The following is a 14,727-nucleotide window of genomic DNA, read 5'->3' as shown; positions in this document are numbered from 1 at the left end:
TATTGAGGAAAGCCAGGGAAATCATATTCTGAATACCATAGAGCAGGGGACCACCCGACTAAGGATTGTTACAGACTACGACATATCATACAAGATATGGTCGAGAACAAGAAGCTCAGGAGATATGTGGCCTCTACAATTAGAGGAAGGCGAGAGGCCCAGAGGGAAGATAATCGAAAACTGCAACCTCAACTGCTTAGGGGAGAAAACAACATGAACCTGAGGGACGCAGAATAGTGCACACTATCTTGGGGGTGTATAAGTTAGAAAGGCAGTCAAGGCATCTGGCCAGAGTAAAGGTAATGAAGATACGCCACGAGGTCAGCGTAAATCAGGTATCCTCGGGGATTAGTAGAACGAGGATATCGAGCCCTACTACGAAAGAGCAGGTGATATCATTCACAAAGGATGACCTACGAGGGATAGTCATGCCTCATTAGGATGCGCTCTTCATAGCGCTTTTGATCGGGAATGTAGGCCTCAGGAGAGTTCTAGTAGACGTTAGAAGCGGGGTGAACATCCTCTTCTTGGAAGTAGCAAAGAGGATGGGAGTCTCGAAGAGCCTACTACCAACTCAATCCACTATGTTCGGATTCAACAGGGCCTCTAGTAGCTCAGTAGGAGAGATCACACTCCTTATAACAAGGGGAACAAAGGTGGTTATGACAAGGTTTATAGTGATCAATACTGACTCGGCGTACAATGCTATTTTGGGAAGGAGGTAGATACATGGGATGAAGGTTGTTCCTTCGACCTACCATCAGATAATTCGATTACCAAGCAAGGAGGGGTAATGGAAATCAGGGGAGACCAAGAAATGGCACAAATGTACTTTAACTTAGCACTAAAGCCTGAGAAATGTCATTGAACCAAGTCCCAAAAGAAGATAAAGTAGCCACCCTGAAAGCGCCCTCGATCCGCGGGGTGCGCGGATCCGCTTTTGACCCTTGAGGTTTGGGAGTCGCCACCTAGTTATTACGGTCTAGGAACCGATCAATGACTCTAAACGGATAAAACTAATCTAAAACCAAAAAAACTGAATTCGGGGATCATGTTACGGGATTGGAAGGTGTTAGGCACCAACCCCGCCCGGCCAAAGCCGGTCTCTACTAAATTCCCAAGTAAATTACATTGCTAAAACCTAGATAAAAATAAATAAAAATAAAAGGTTTACCTTTCCGATGGCAAGGACTTGGTTCCCTCAGATCTGACAAAAAGAACTCCTTGTACCGTGCTCCCTTGCTTCGTTCTGCTTCCGGATTTGACTTCGGATCTCCGAGGCAAGGTATCTCCTTGTTTTTGAATCTGAACTCTTCAAGTTCGTTGTGGATTTGGGGATGTTTTTAGAAGGCTTTTGGGTGTTTTCTAGACTAAAATTGAAGGAGGGATGTTAGGTAAGGAGTTGGGGCTCCAAAACTAGGGTTTATGGGGGGCTAGGGGAGCTTCTAGACCTACTTCTCTTAGGGTTTATAATTTGATACGAAAATAGGGTGTGAGCACCTCTATTTATAGATGTTTTTTAGGGGTTGATTTGGATAGAGTTAGTGTTTAATTAGAAATCTTTTAATTAGAGTTGTGTTTTAATTTGACTTGTTTTAGGTAGAATTGTGTTTTAATTAGAATTATTTTAGGTAGAATTGTGTTTTAATTCAAATTGTTTTAGGTAGAATTGTTTTTAAGTTAGAACTCTATTAGATAGAGTTATTATTTAATTAGAATTCTATTATGACTTTTGGTCTTATTTGATTGACTTTTAATGTTTTGACTTCAGTCTTAATTGATTGACTTTTAATATCTTGACTTCAGTCTTGTTTAATTGACTTTAATTTTGACTTTAGTCTCACTTGATTGACTTTAATACCTTGACCTTAGTCTTGCTTGATTTACTTTGATTTTTGGAGAACCCTCTTCCATTATTTCTTTAATTCTTTGGACCCCCAAATGGAGGGGTCCTTAAAAAAATATCCCACGAACCCTCAACAATTTTGCCTGAGAGTCCGATTGATCGATTTTTTAGGTTCAAAATTTTAAATTAATTTCATTAATATTTAAATTTAATTATTTAATGTTTTATTTATTAATTTCGAAATTTTTTATCATGAAAATTGTGAAATTACCGTTTTGCCCCCGGAGAGGACTTTTCACATTTTAAGTCGGTTTTTAATGTTCTAGGATGTTTTAGAATCGGTTTTTCGTAAGGAATTCAATGGAAATATTAGTTTTTGTTATTTATGAAATTTTTGTGTGAAATGGTTGTGAACTTTATGAGGGGCATTTTCGTAATTTTGTCAAATTCTGTTAAAATTGGTGAAATGATTTATTTGGTTCCGATTTGTCATTTTATGTGTTCGAATGGGTTTTCCTAAGCGTAACGTAGGCTCTAAGATTGTTTTGAGGTTAGGGGTATTTTGGTAATTTGGTAATTTTTAGTGATTTTTATCGTGAAGCTTCTTTTTGGTCTGCAAGATGATGATTTCTATGTTTCTGGGGTCGTACTTTCCTAGCGTAGCGTGGTTTCTAAGGTTTTGTCAATTCGAGATACCTCATCTGGATTTCTGAAACAAATCTGGTAACAAAGTAAAGCAATGGAATACACATCCATCATTGGGAATCCTTGCGATCGGGTTGACGAGTTGATTAATCAGGCGGATGCAAAAATGGGGTGTCTACAGATGCCCCTCTTTGGCAGAGGGTTGAAGCAAACTAGATAGCAAATCTATTTTGGTAGATAGTGCGATATCTGAATGCCAAAGCTAGTGACGGTTCATTTTGCAGCCTGATTTAGCAATTCGTCAGGGTGTTCGGATCCTTGAGGGTAAAGCTCTCCTCGAATTAAAAGGTTGTCAGGTCCTTGAGCGCAAACTCTCACTGACGGTGTCAGATCCTTGAATTTTAGAAAATTCTCCCTGACTAAAAAATGCAAATGTGCAAGTGTGTGCACTGCGTGAAACTAAGTAAAACCTGAGCATAAATTTAGCATAATCTGAGTATAAACTGAGCATAATTTGAATATAAACTGAGCATAATTTGAATATAATCTGAGCATAGTTCTTGAGAAAACCCTCGGCGGCATCTGAGCATAGTTCCGAGAAAACCCTCGGCGGTCTGAGCATAGTTCCGAGAAAACCCTCGGCGGTATCTGAGCATAATTCTGAGAAAACCCTCGGCGGTATCTGAGCATAGTTCCGAGAAAACCCTCGGCGGCATCTGAGCATAGTTCCGAGAAAACCCTCGGCGGTATCTGAGCATAGTTCCAAGATAACCCTTGGCGGTATCTGAGCATAGTTCCGAGAAAACCCTCGGCGGTATCTGAGCATAGTTCCGAGAAAACCCTCGGCGGTATCTGAGCATAATTCCGAGAAAACCCTCGGCGGTATCTGAGCATAATTCCGAGAAAACCCTCGGCGGTATCTGAGCATAATTCCGAGAAAACCCTCGGCGGTATCTGAGCATAGTTCCAAGATAACCCTTGGCGGTATCTGAGCATAGTTCCGAGAAAACCCTCGGCGGTATCTGAGCATAGTTCCGAGAAAACCCTCGGCGGTATCTGAGCATAATTCCGAGAAAACCCTCGGCGGTATCTGAGCATAGTTCCGAGAAAACCCTCGGCGGTATCTGAGCATAATTCCGAGAAAACCCTCGGCGGTCTGAGCATAGTTCCGAGAAAACCCTCGGTGGTATCTGAGCATAATTCTGAGAAAACCCTCGGCGGTATCTGAGCATAATTCCGAGAAAACCCTCGGCGGTATCTGAGCATAATTCCGAGAAAACCCTCGGCGGTATCTGAGCATAGTTCCGAGAAAACCCTCGGCGGTATCTGAGCATAGTTCCGAGAAAACCCTCGGCGGTATCTGAGCATAGTTCCGAGAAAACCCTCGACAGTATCTGAGCATAATTCCGAGAAAACCCTCGGCGGTATCTGAGCATAATTCCGAGAAAACCCTCGGCGGTAATCTGAGCATAGTTCCGAGAAAACCCTCGGCGGTATCTGAGCATAGTTCCGAGAAAACCCTCGGCGGTATCTGAGCATAGTTCCGAGAAAACCCTCGACAGTATCTGAGCATAATTCCGAGAAAACCCTCGGCGGTATCTGAGCATAATTCCGAGAAAACCTCGGCGGTATCTGAGCATAATCCAAGATAACCCTTGGCGGCAACTGAGCAAAATCCGAGATAACCCTTGGCGGAAACTAAGCAAAATCCAAGTTAACCCTTGGCGGCAACTGAGCAAAATCCAAGTTAACCCTTGGCGGCAACTGAGCAAAATCCAAGATAATCCTTGGGGGAAACTGAGCAAAATTGGTAGAGGGATGAATGAATTTTGGGAAAGAATGAACGAATTTGGAGAAAAACCGACTAGAACAAACTGGAGAACGAATAAATCTGGAAGATAATGAATCTGGAGGAGAAATGATTGATTCCAAGAATGATTGAATCTGGAAAAGAATCTGGAGACTGAAAGAATGTTATTTCTCCTATGTGAGATCCGAAATGCTTTTGTTTGAACCTCAAGGATTTATCAAAAAATTTTAAAACCTGAATTTTTATTTCTTTCGAACCTCAAGAGTTTTTTGAAAAACTGTTATCAAGAGGGTTACCTTAAATTTGGGGTTGTCATTATCTCTTAGGATTAACACTGCTCAAAAGCAAAATACCTCTAGTTTGACAATGACCATGGCCTTGAAAATAATTGAACACATCATAAAAAAAATGCCCCTAGTATAAGGGGGAAAAGTTACATTAAAAAAAGAAAGAAAATGCCCCTTGTATGAAGGTTTGAAATAATTGATTACCCCAAGCACAATAAAGACTCAACTTTTTAATTTTGATTAATTTTATTGAAGGTTTTGAGTCAGGCTCAAGAGTACAAAATTATTTCCTTTCGAGACTAATCATAGAATTCACCTTTATCTCCCTTGGTTCACTTGGGGAAGTAAACATTTTCAGATCGATCATAAACAAGATACTTGTGGCTTCTGAGTCTATGCCTGGCTTAAGCTAAGTATTGAACTTGGTTATTCGGACTTCTAATGTTTCAGCTCGGACCGCTCTCAGCTTGGGATCTTTTTCTATTTTTCTTTGTTGCTCTAACTTTTGCCTAGATCGCCTTTTCAGGTTTTCAATCTAGCGAGCTTGCTCTAGCTTTTGCCTAGATCGCTTTTTCAGGTTTTCGATCTAGCGAGCTTTTCTCTTTTTTTTCTTGGCTCTGATTGTTGCCAAAGTTGTCCTTTCAGATTTTCAACTTTGCGAGCTTGCCTTAATTTTTGCCTAAGTTGCCTTTTTTGGGTTTTCAACTTAGCAGGCTTCATCATTTTTTATCTTCTCCTTCTCTTCTAAACTTCTGGAGTTACTGTCTGATCATACTTTGCCACCTTCCTTAACTTTTCACACGGTACTTAGGAGGACTTTTATAGGTAGGCTTAGGACTGGGTATAAAAGAAAGGGATTTTGAGGCTCAAAAACCCAAATGCCCCTTTTTTCTTGAATTTTCTTCCCCATTTTGGATGATATTTATTTTCTTTTGAATTTTTTTCTTGATTTTTTTTATTATTTTGTGGGGAAATAGATTTTTTTTATTGATGTGGTCGGGCCTGAAGTAACTTCTCAGGTTGCCTACGTACCCCAGAATTTTGGGATCAGACCAAAACGTAGTTCGAAGCTTCCCTCCCCTAGGTTAGGTGATCGGGCTGAGAAAGAAAAAAGGCATCATTCATTTTTTTTTGAAAAGGCTACAAAGGGTTGAGAAAGGATATGTTGAACAGGGTAACTGGGTAATATGAGGATTGATTCGGCCAAAGATGGCCTCCTTAAATGTAGTACCGCTTGATCTGGTCAAGGTTGGTTGGTTCTGGTAGTTCACCTCCATCATGATCTTGAAGTCTGACGACTTTTCCAGACAGTATTTCCTTAATGAATGAATTTCTCCAATTTAGACTTTCTCCTATAGTCGATGAGGAGTGTTCAATTTTCTTTGAAGTCTGATAGTTAAATCTTTGACTTGTAAATGATGAGCTTTGACCTTCTTGTCAAATGCACAGGTGACTCTTCTTAGATAAGCTTGCACGTGGTACAGGGCTTTAACTCGTTTTCTTCGATCAAGTTTAATTCTTCATACTGCTGACGAACCCAATCTGTTTCTAACAAATGATTTTCCAATAAGACCCTGAGAGACGGAATTTTCATTTCAACTGGCAAGACTGCTTCCATGCCATACACTAAAGAGTAGGGAGTAGCTCCAATAGAGGATCGAATTAGGGTTCGATATGTCCACAGCGTGAATGATAATTTTTCTGACCAATCTCGATGTTATTGACTCATTTTCCTGATGATAGTCTTGATACTCTTACTAACTGCTTCAACCGTTCCATTGATCTGAGGACGGTAGGAGGATGATTTGTGATTCCGGATCTTCAACTTTGAACACGAGTAATGATTTAAGCTTTGAAGTACGACCCATTATCAGAGATCAGTTCAAAAGGTATCCCCATATCGATTGATAATATGTGATTTGCAACTCAAGATGTAGTAAGGATAGTGCTGATGTATTTTATAACATCTTCTTTGATTCCATCGATATAGACGAGTCAATATATAATCCGTGTTAGACAACACCCAAACTTGCACCTAACATATCCTCATAGGCCCACGTGAACAAGTCTTCGAAATTTCTAAGAAAATTCATTATCCCCTTGTGTTCTTCTGGAGATAAGATGGTTTCTATTTGAATCTCTTTAGGAATTTATTTCTGTTCCGAGGTCAATAACCTTTGCTTTCTTGAGCCCGACTCTTATCTTTCTTGTTCAGGAGAAAAATATATCTTTGAAGCTAGATTATTAGTTAATTCTTTAATGCGCTTGAGGTATTCAAAAATTTCCTTTATCCGATCAATTTCAGATGGGGCAACAGACACCTCTATAGACTCGATGAACTAACTTGACTCAATAGGAAAGAGTAGACTCAATATAAGGAAGACATGACCTTGCTGGAAAAAAGGACTCGAGCTAACCCAAATGACTCATGAAAACTCAAGACAAGTACCCACACGAGTTTGATTAGGACTGAGGATTGAGATATTGCTTATAACAAATAGGATTGAAGCACTATGATCTTCAAAGAACAACTGGATGATGTTGAGAAATTTTGAGGTCATTTCTGACTGTTGACTTGATATTGACGTTTACTCTAACTGACCGGATTTACAACCCTAGCTAGACGATAGACGATTGAGCTTAGATACAATGATAACCCTTAACCTCTTTGAAGGTGAATTTAACCAATTTCAGTGTCATCCCCTTGATAACATTTTAAATGAACCTTGAGATTTTATTGAATTTTGTGCACTAATCCATTAAAAAATTTATCCATTCAATGATTATTCAGAAGAAAAATAATTATGTTGCACTCTTGAAAAATATTGGAAAATAAATTTTTATTTCACAAATCTGATTATATTTTTGCAACATTCTTTTGGTAGTTTTCCAAGGTCCATAAAAACTTTTCATGCAAAAAATAGATCTTTTGCAAATTTTTCCTTTTTTCTTTTCTTTTGGAAAACATTTTCTTCTGGAAAACATTTTTTTTTTTAGAAAACATTTTTTCTTAGAAAACATTTTTTCTAGAGAATAACACTTTTTCTGGAAAACACTTCTTTCGGAAAATATTTTATTCAGGAAAATATATTTTCTGAAAAATGTTTCTTCTAAAGAAGCCTTCTTTTGGAAAATAATCTCCTTTTTTTTTTTTTTTAAATATTTTCTTTTTCTTCTTTGAAAATTCGATTTCCATTTTGATTTAACTGGACCGGTCCATCATGATTGTTGGATCGGGATGGACTGGGTCATTATTGTAAAAGAATGGACTCTTTATTGGGTCGGTGCACCCATTTTAATTTTCAAAAATAAAATTTCTTTGATCCTTGAGGACAATCATGCACTTTGATCTCAACATTCATATCACTCACAAACATTCATCCAACAACAGGCATTCATTCAATAAACAACCCGGGAACACCCACGATAAGTTCGAGTCGTGACCTATGGGGAAGGTTTCTAGACTCTAGGCTTACTACGTGCAATGCATTTTTATCTGGCCACCCTTGCCCAAGCACACCTATATACCTTTCGATACGTGGTGACTTGGTTTGATATACCGTATAGGTGATAATCTAAAACCTCAATTCACTTCTCTGAAGTCAAAAAGGGCCAGTTTGATCTCCAGTTGAGAGGTGGCGCACAATGCTGAGCAAGGGCCCACTTAAATACCTCTCGTCTAGAATAGACGTAGTCTATCCCCCTCGTACAGTAGGGTACAGCGGGGCAAGATCTTGCTTAGGCACCGATTTTGACCAAGAAATGCAATTGATATACTTAGATTACCTTTTATACCTACGGGTACGAGTCAAGAGTTGTAGCTTTCATAAATGGTTTGGCATCCCACGAGAAGACCGACCACGTACTAGTACTACGTTGGCAATCGGGACATGTGACTGTGTGGCTTACAATAGGACAAAGGCTCAGGTCACCCCAGCATGGGTGCATCAATATGTCTCTCAGAATCACCTGATCAGACGGTATTGAAGCCCCAGTTCGATATACCCTAAGGTACGTGACTGGAGTTGTGGGTTTCATGAATGACGTCGCATCTCCGAAGAGACCGGGCCACGCACTAGTGCCACGTTGGCTAAATGGGACGTGTAAGTGAGTAAAGCGGTAAACGTGCATGTGGTGTGTGCAAAGTAAGGTGGGGTGTGCCCGGGGCCTTTTCCAAGCAAATGGGCCCATGGCCCAATCAAACCAATTAGAACATGAATTATATGGATATAAGCATCATTCCAATCACATAAACATTTAATCATGATCAACATTATGACCAACATCAAACATGCATTCCCAATGATATTATGGCACATTAAATAGACAATTATCATGAATTAATAATATGGTCTGAACCATGGAAATAAGCATGCACATCACCTTCATATACCAATCATGGTAGTTTATAGTCCCGATCATCGCAATATTTTGATAAATTTCATAGTCCAATCAAGGGTGTTTTGGGGCGACCCGAAATAATTCGAAATTTCTAAGGGTTTTGAATTAAGTGTATAATAATGATCAATGAAATAAAGAGGATGGTTTTATTTTTATTTTTTTATCATTATTTTTCTTTTAAAACCGAGTCTAACCCAAAAGAAATTCAGAAAAACAGAAAAACTTGAACATGGTTGCTGTTTAACAATATTCAAAAAGATGATTTTGCTGTTTTTTTTTTAACTTCCTTCCAATTTTTTATTTTGATTTTTTTCTTTTTTAGAAACAAATTAATTTCCTCTCTTTTTAGAAAACAAATTGATCTTAAAAAAACCAAAATAATTTTGAGAAACAAATTATATGCCGCTGCCAATGATCGAATTCATCCAACACATGTCGAGATCAACAGCAGCTTGTCGTCGAGATCAACCTATGACAGCAGGTTAGTCGTCAAGATCAGTAGATTAATCGTCGAGATCGACGTCGAGATCAACCCTTAACGGCAGCTTAATCGTCGAGATCAGCAGGCTAGTCGTCGAGATCAGAAGGCTAATCGTCGAGATCAACAGCAGACCAGCGTCGAGATCAACAGCAGACAGCGTCGAGATCAGCCTGTAACGTGGGATTTTTCGACGAATTGCTCGCCATTTCAGCGCTGTGATGAGAAAGATCTCTTCATGAGCTTCTCTAATGGCGATTATGTGGAAATCGGAGTCGAAAACTCGCGTTCGAAATCGGAATCAAAACCGCTTGGTAATGAAAAGAATGATCGGAGAAAACTCCACAACTACTTGGAAAACGATGTTCGACTGAAACAAAACGCATGGGGAAGATCAACATTGAGTGATCTCTGATTTCCATCGAGCATCTCATCTCACACAGTAGATCGTATTCCCTGCCTGATCTTCAATCCATCGTTCTCATTCGATCAAGTGTGGTGAAGGGTGACAGCAAACTCGATCGTCCGTTCGAGATTCACGGAAACAACGATCGGTTTTGGAATTCTCGAAGAGCAGAGTTCTTCGGTGTTGAGAACGACAGAACTAAATGGGGACGAAGAGATATATTCGGTTCTCTTAAAAATTGAAAAAAAAAAAAAACCAAAGAACTTCACTATCGGCACCCCATTGAAAATCATTGGATTTTAAATAGTTCAAAACGACTTATACTAAAGCCACACCATCACAAGTTGCCTGTTGACAGAAATTGAAATTTTTTTTTTTTTTTTTTGAAACTCTATATGCTGTCAATGGACAGCATGTCTTGCCTAATAAACTAAAATAAAACCGAATACCTACCTAATAAGCGAAAAAACAAATAACTAATAATAAAAAAAATCCTTTTTTTATTTTTTTTTTTTTTATTTTTATTTTTTTTAAGGAAAACGGTCAAATGTTAAATCAAGCACAACACCCAAATTTTCAATCGAAATATACTTATATATGTAAAAAAAATCATGGTCCAAAAATCTCATCCTCAATAAAAGTATTCATTCGAAATCTCGTATTATTTCGGATCATTCCGAATGGCCCTTGATTATACCATAGAGATGATATGTTAAATCAAAGTGCTCCAAGTAGAATCAAACAATCAATGACGTACCAACAAGAATAAAATAATAAAGAAACAATAACATGAAACTAACTAAAAATTAAATAAAATAAGCAAAACAAATAAAACTAGGTCATTGGCAATGTCCCCATACTTGGGGTTTTTCAAGTTTGATCCTCAATGATCCCCAGTGGAGTCGCCACTGAAAGCGCCCTCGATCCGCGGGGTGCGCGGATCCGCTTTTGACCCTTGAGGTTTGGGAGTCGCCACCTAGTTATTACGGTCTAGGAACCGATCAATGACTCTAAACGGATAAAACTAATCTAAAACCAAAAAAACTGAATTCGGGAATCATGTTACGGGATTGGAAGGTGTTAGGCACCAACCCCGCCCGGCCAAAGCCGGTCTCTACTAAATTCCCAAGTAAATTACATTGCTAAAACCTAGATAAAAATAAATAAAAATAAAAGGTTTACCTTTCCGATGGCAAGGACTTGGTTCCCTCAGATCTGACAAAAAGAACTCCTTGTACCGTGCTCCCTTGCTTCGTTCTGCTTCCGGATTTGACTTCGGATCTCCGAGGCAAGGTATCTCCTGTTTTTTGAATCTGAACTCTTCAAGTTCGTTGTGGATTTGGGGATGTTTTTAGAAGGCTTTTGGGTGTTTTCTAGACTAAAATTGAAGGAGGGATGTTAGGTAAGGAGTTGGGGCTCCAAAACTAGGGTTTATGGGGGGCTAGGGGAGCTTCTAGACCTACTTCTCTAGGGTTTATAATTTGATACGAAAATAGGGTGTGAGCACCTCTATTTATAGATGTTTTTTAGGGGTTGATTTGGATAGAGTTAGTGTTTAATTAGAAATCTTTTAATTAGAGTTGTGTTTTAATTTGACTTGTTTTAGGTAGAATTGTGTTTTAATTAGAATTATTTTAGGTAGAATTGTGTTTTAATTCAAATTGTTTTAGGTAGAATTGTTTTTAAGTTAGAACTCTATTAGATAGAGTTATTATTTAATTAGAATTCTATTATGACTTTTGGTCTTATTTGATTGACTTTTAATGTTTTGACTTCAGTCTTAATTGATTGACTTTTAATATCTTGACTTCAGTCTTGTTTAATTGACTTTAATTTTGACTTTAGTCTCACTTGATTGACTTTAATACCTTGACCTTAGTCTTGCTTGATTTACTTTGATTTTTGGAGAACCCTCTTCCATTATTTCTTTAATTCTTTGGACCCCCAAATGGAGGGGTCCTTAAAAAATATCCCACGAACCCTCAACAATTTTGCCTGAGAGTCCGATTGATCGATTTTTTAGGTTCAAAATTTTAAATTAATTTCATTAATATTTAAATTTAATTATTTAATGTTTTATTTATTAATTTCGAAATTTTTTATCATGAAAATTGTGAAATTACCGTTTTGCCCCCGGAGAGGACTTTTCACATTTTAAGTCAGTTTTTAATGTTCTAGGATGTTTTAGAATCGGTTTTTCGTAAGGAATTCAATGGAAATATTAGTTTTTGTTATTTATGAAATTTTTGTGTGAAATGGTTGTGAACTTTATGAGGGGCATTTTCGTAATTTTGTCAAATTCTGTTAAAATTGGTGAAATGATTTATTTGGTTCCGATTTGTCATTTTATGTGTTCGAATGGGTTTTCCTAAGCGTAACGTAGGCTCTAAGATTGTTTTGAGGTTAGGGGTATTTTGGTAATTTGGTAATTTTTAGTGATTTTTATCGTGAAGCTTCTTTTTGGTCTGCAAGATGATGATTTCTATGTTTCTGGGGTCGTACTTTCCTAGCGTAGCGTGGTTTCTAAGGTTTTCAATTCGAGATACCTCATCTGGATTTCTGAAACAAATCTGGTAACAAAGTAAAGCAATGGAATACACATCCATCATTGGGAATCCTTGCGATCGGGTTGACGAGTTGATTAATCAGGCGGATGCAAAAATGGGGTGTCTACACACCCGTCGAAGAATAGTAGTTATAGAAATTACAGGGAGAACCGCAGGAAGATCGGGTGACAACAATCGAGGAAGTAGAGCAAGTTGACCTCGAAACTAATGGGGAACAATTTGTCAGCATTGGGGTAACATTGCTATAGTCAGAGCGGGAAATGCTAATATAGTTGCTAAGGGCTAACAAGGACGTGATCACATGGTCGTTTGAAGATATACTCAGAATAGACCCTTTCATCACACGTCACCATTTGAACATGGATGAGGCGTTCCGGCCAATCCAACAAAAACTAAGGAGATTATCATCACATTTGAGGCAGGGGGTGCATGAGAAAATTATCAAACTCTTAAAGGTGGAGTTCATCAAGGAAGTTGAGTACCCTGAGTGGATAATGAATATAATCGTAGTACTGAAGAAGGATGGGAGGGTTAGGGTATGCATCGACTTCACTATTCTTAACAAGGCCTGCCTAAAAGATAGCTTCCCTTTGCCAAAAATCGATAAACTTATTGATGCTCCCTCGGATCATAAAAGAATGACATTCATGGACGGGTACTCAGGTTATAACCAGATCCCTTTAGCAACAGAGGACCAAGATAATACATTTTTCACGATCGAGCAAGGGTTGTTTTGTTTTAAAGTTATGCTGTTTGGATTAAAAAATGCAGGAACATCTTATCAGAGGCTGGTGACTAAAATATTCGAAGATATAATCGAAAAAATGGTTGAAGTATATATTGGAAACTTGTTAGTAAAAAGTAAGAAAGTAGTAGATCACCTAAAAGACCTCGAGAAGACGTTTGAGTGCTTGAGGGGATATCAGATGAAGCTAAACCCAAAAAGTGTGTGTTCAGGGTATCTTTCGAGAAATTCCTCGGGCACATCGTCACCAAAAGATGTATTGAAGCAAAGCCCGAGCAGATCCAATCCTTGATTGAGAGTCTGAAGAACCTGAAGTACGTACAAACTTTAGTAGGAAGAATAATAGCCTTGAATAGGTTCATCAATCGAGTCTTGGACAAATGTCGCCTGTTGTTCAGCTTGTTGAAAAAAGAAAAAGGACTCACATGAAATGAAAAATGCAAGGTAGCCTTCCACAACTTAAAGGGGTACTTGTGATAGTCACCCATACTCAATACTCTAGAAGAAAGGGAAGAGTTGAGAATCTATTTAGCAGCCACAACATTATCCATAAGCTCGATGCTATTTAAGGTGAACCTTGGACGAGAGTACCCTATCTATTACTATCTATTACATCAACAAGACACTTGACCCATCAGAGGTCAAATATACAAAGACTGAGAAAGTCGGCATGTCCTTGGTTTACTCGGACCACAAACTTCGACCTTATTTTCTGTCCCACCGAATTTGAATAATAACTGACCATCCTTGAAAGATATGATGTACAGGTCGGATAAATCTAGGCTAATGGTAAGATGGGCAATAACTCTTGGGGACTACAATCTGCAATTCAAAGGACAAACATCTTTAAAGGGATAAGTGTTGACAGATTTCCTGATCGAGGACTCTGATTGGGAAGAAAATGAAGAAGAAGATGAAATAGTTGAGGAGGCTAATGCTTAGAGCAGACAAGCGGGATGGAGGATGTTTGTGGGCAGATCATCAAATTACACTGGGTCAGGCATTGGAATATTACTGGTAACTCTGAGCAACGATAAGTTCGAAAAAATATTGAAGCTCGGGTACGGGGCTTCAAATAATGAAGCATAATATGAAGCCGTCATAAATGGACTCAAAATGGTGAAAAACCTCAAAATTGACAGACTTGCTGTGTTTATAGACTCTTAGCTAGTTGCAAATCAGTGCAACGGAGAGTATGAGACTAAAGATGAGCGAATGGTGAAGTATATGTCAACGATAAAACGAGAGTTTAGCTGGTTCACCAAGGTAAATATAAGTAGAATCCCGAGGGATGAAAATAAGCTTGGAGATTCAAAAACATGAGCCCTGCCTGTGGAACACTAGCAAAAGGTATGCATCAATTGCCAAGAGGAGGAATGTATACAAATCAACCGGACGTTGAGGTGGATGCAGAGGTACGTAGAATACCTTTAAACGAAAACCCTACTTTAGGATATAAAAAAAAGCCAAAAACCTCCTTTACAAGCTCATGAGGTACACATTTGTCAACAGAGAATTATATAAAATGTCATTTGGAAGACC

This window comes from Akebia trifoliata, chromosome 10 (genome assembly GCF_017979445.1).
Source record: "Akebia trifoliata isolate Shusen 1 chromosome 10, ASM1797944v1, whole genome shotgun sequence".
NCBI lineage: Eukaryota > Viridiplantae > Streptophyta > Magnoliopsida > Ranunculales > Lardizabalaceae > Akebia > Akebia trifoliata.
Note: the sequence above shows the minus strand (reverse complement) of the source record.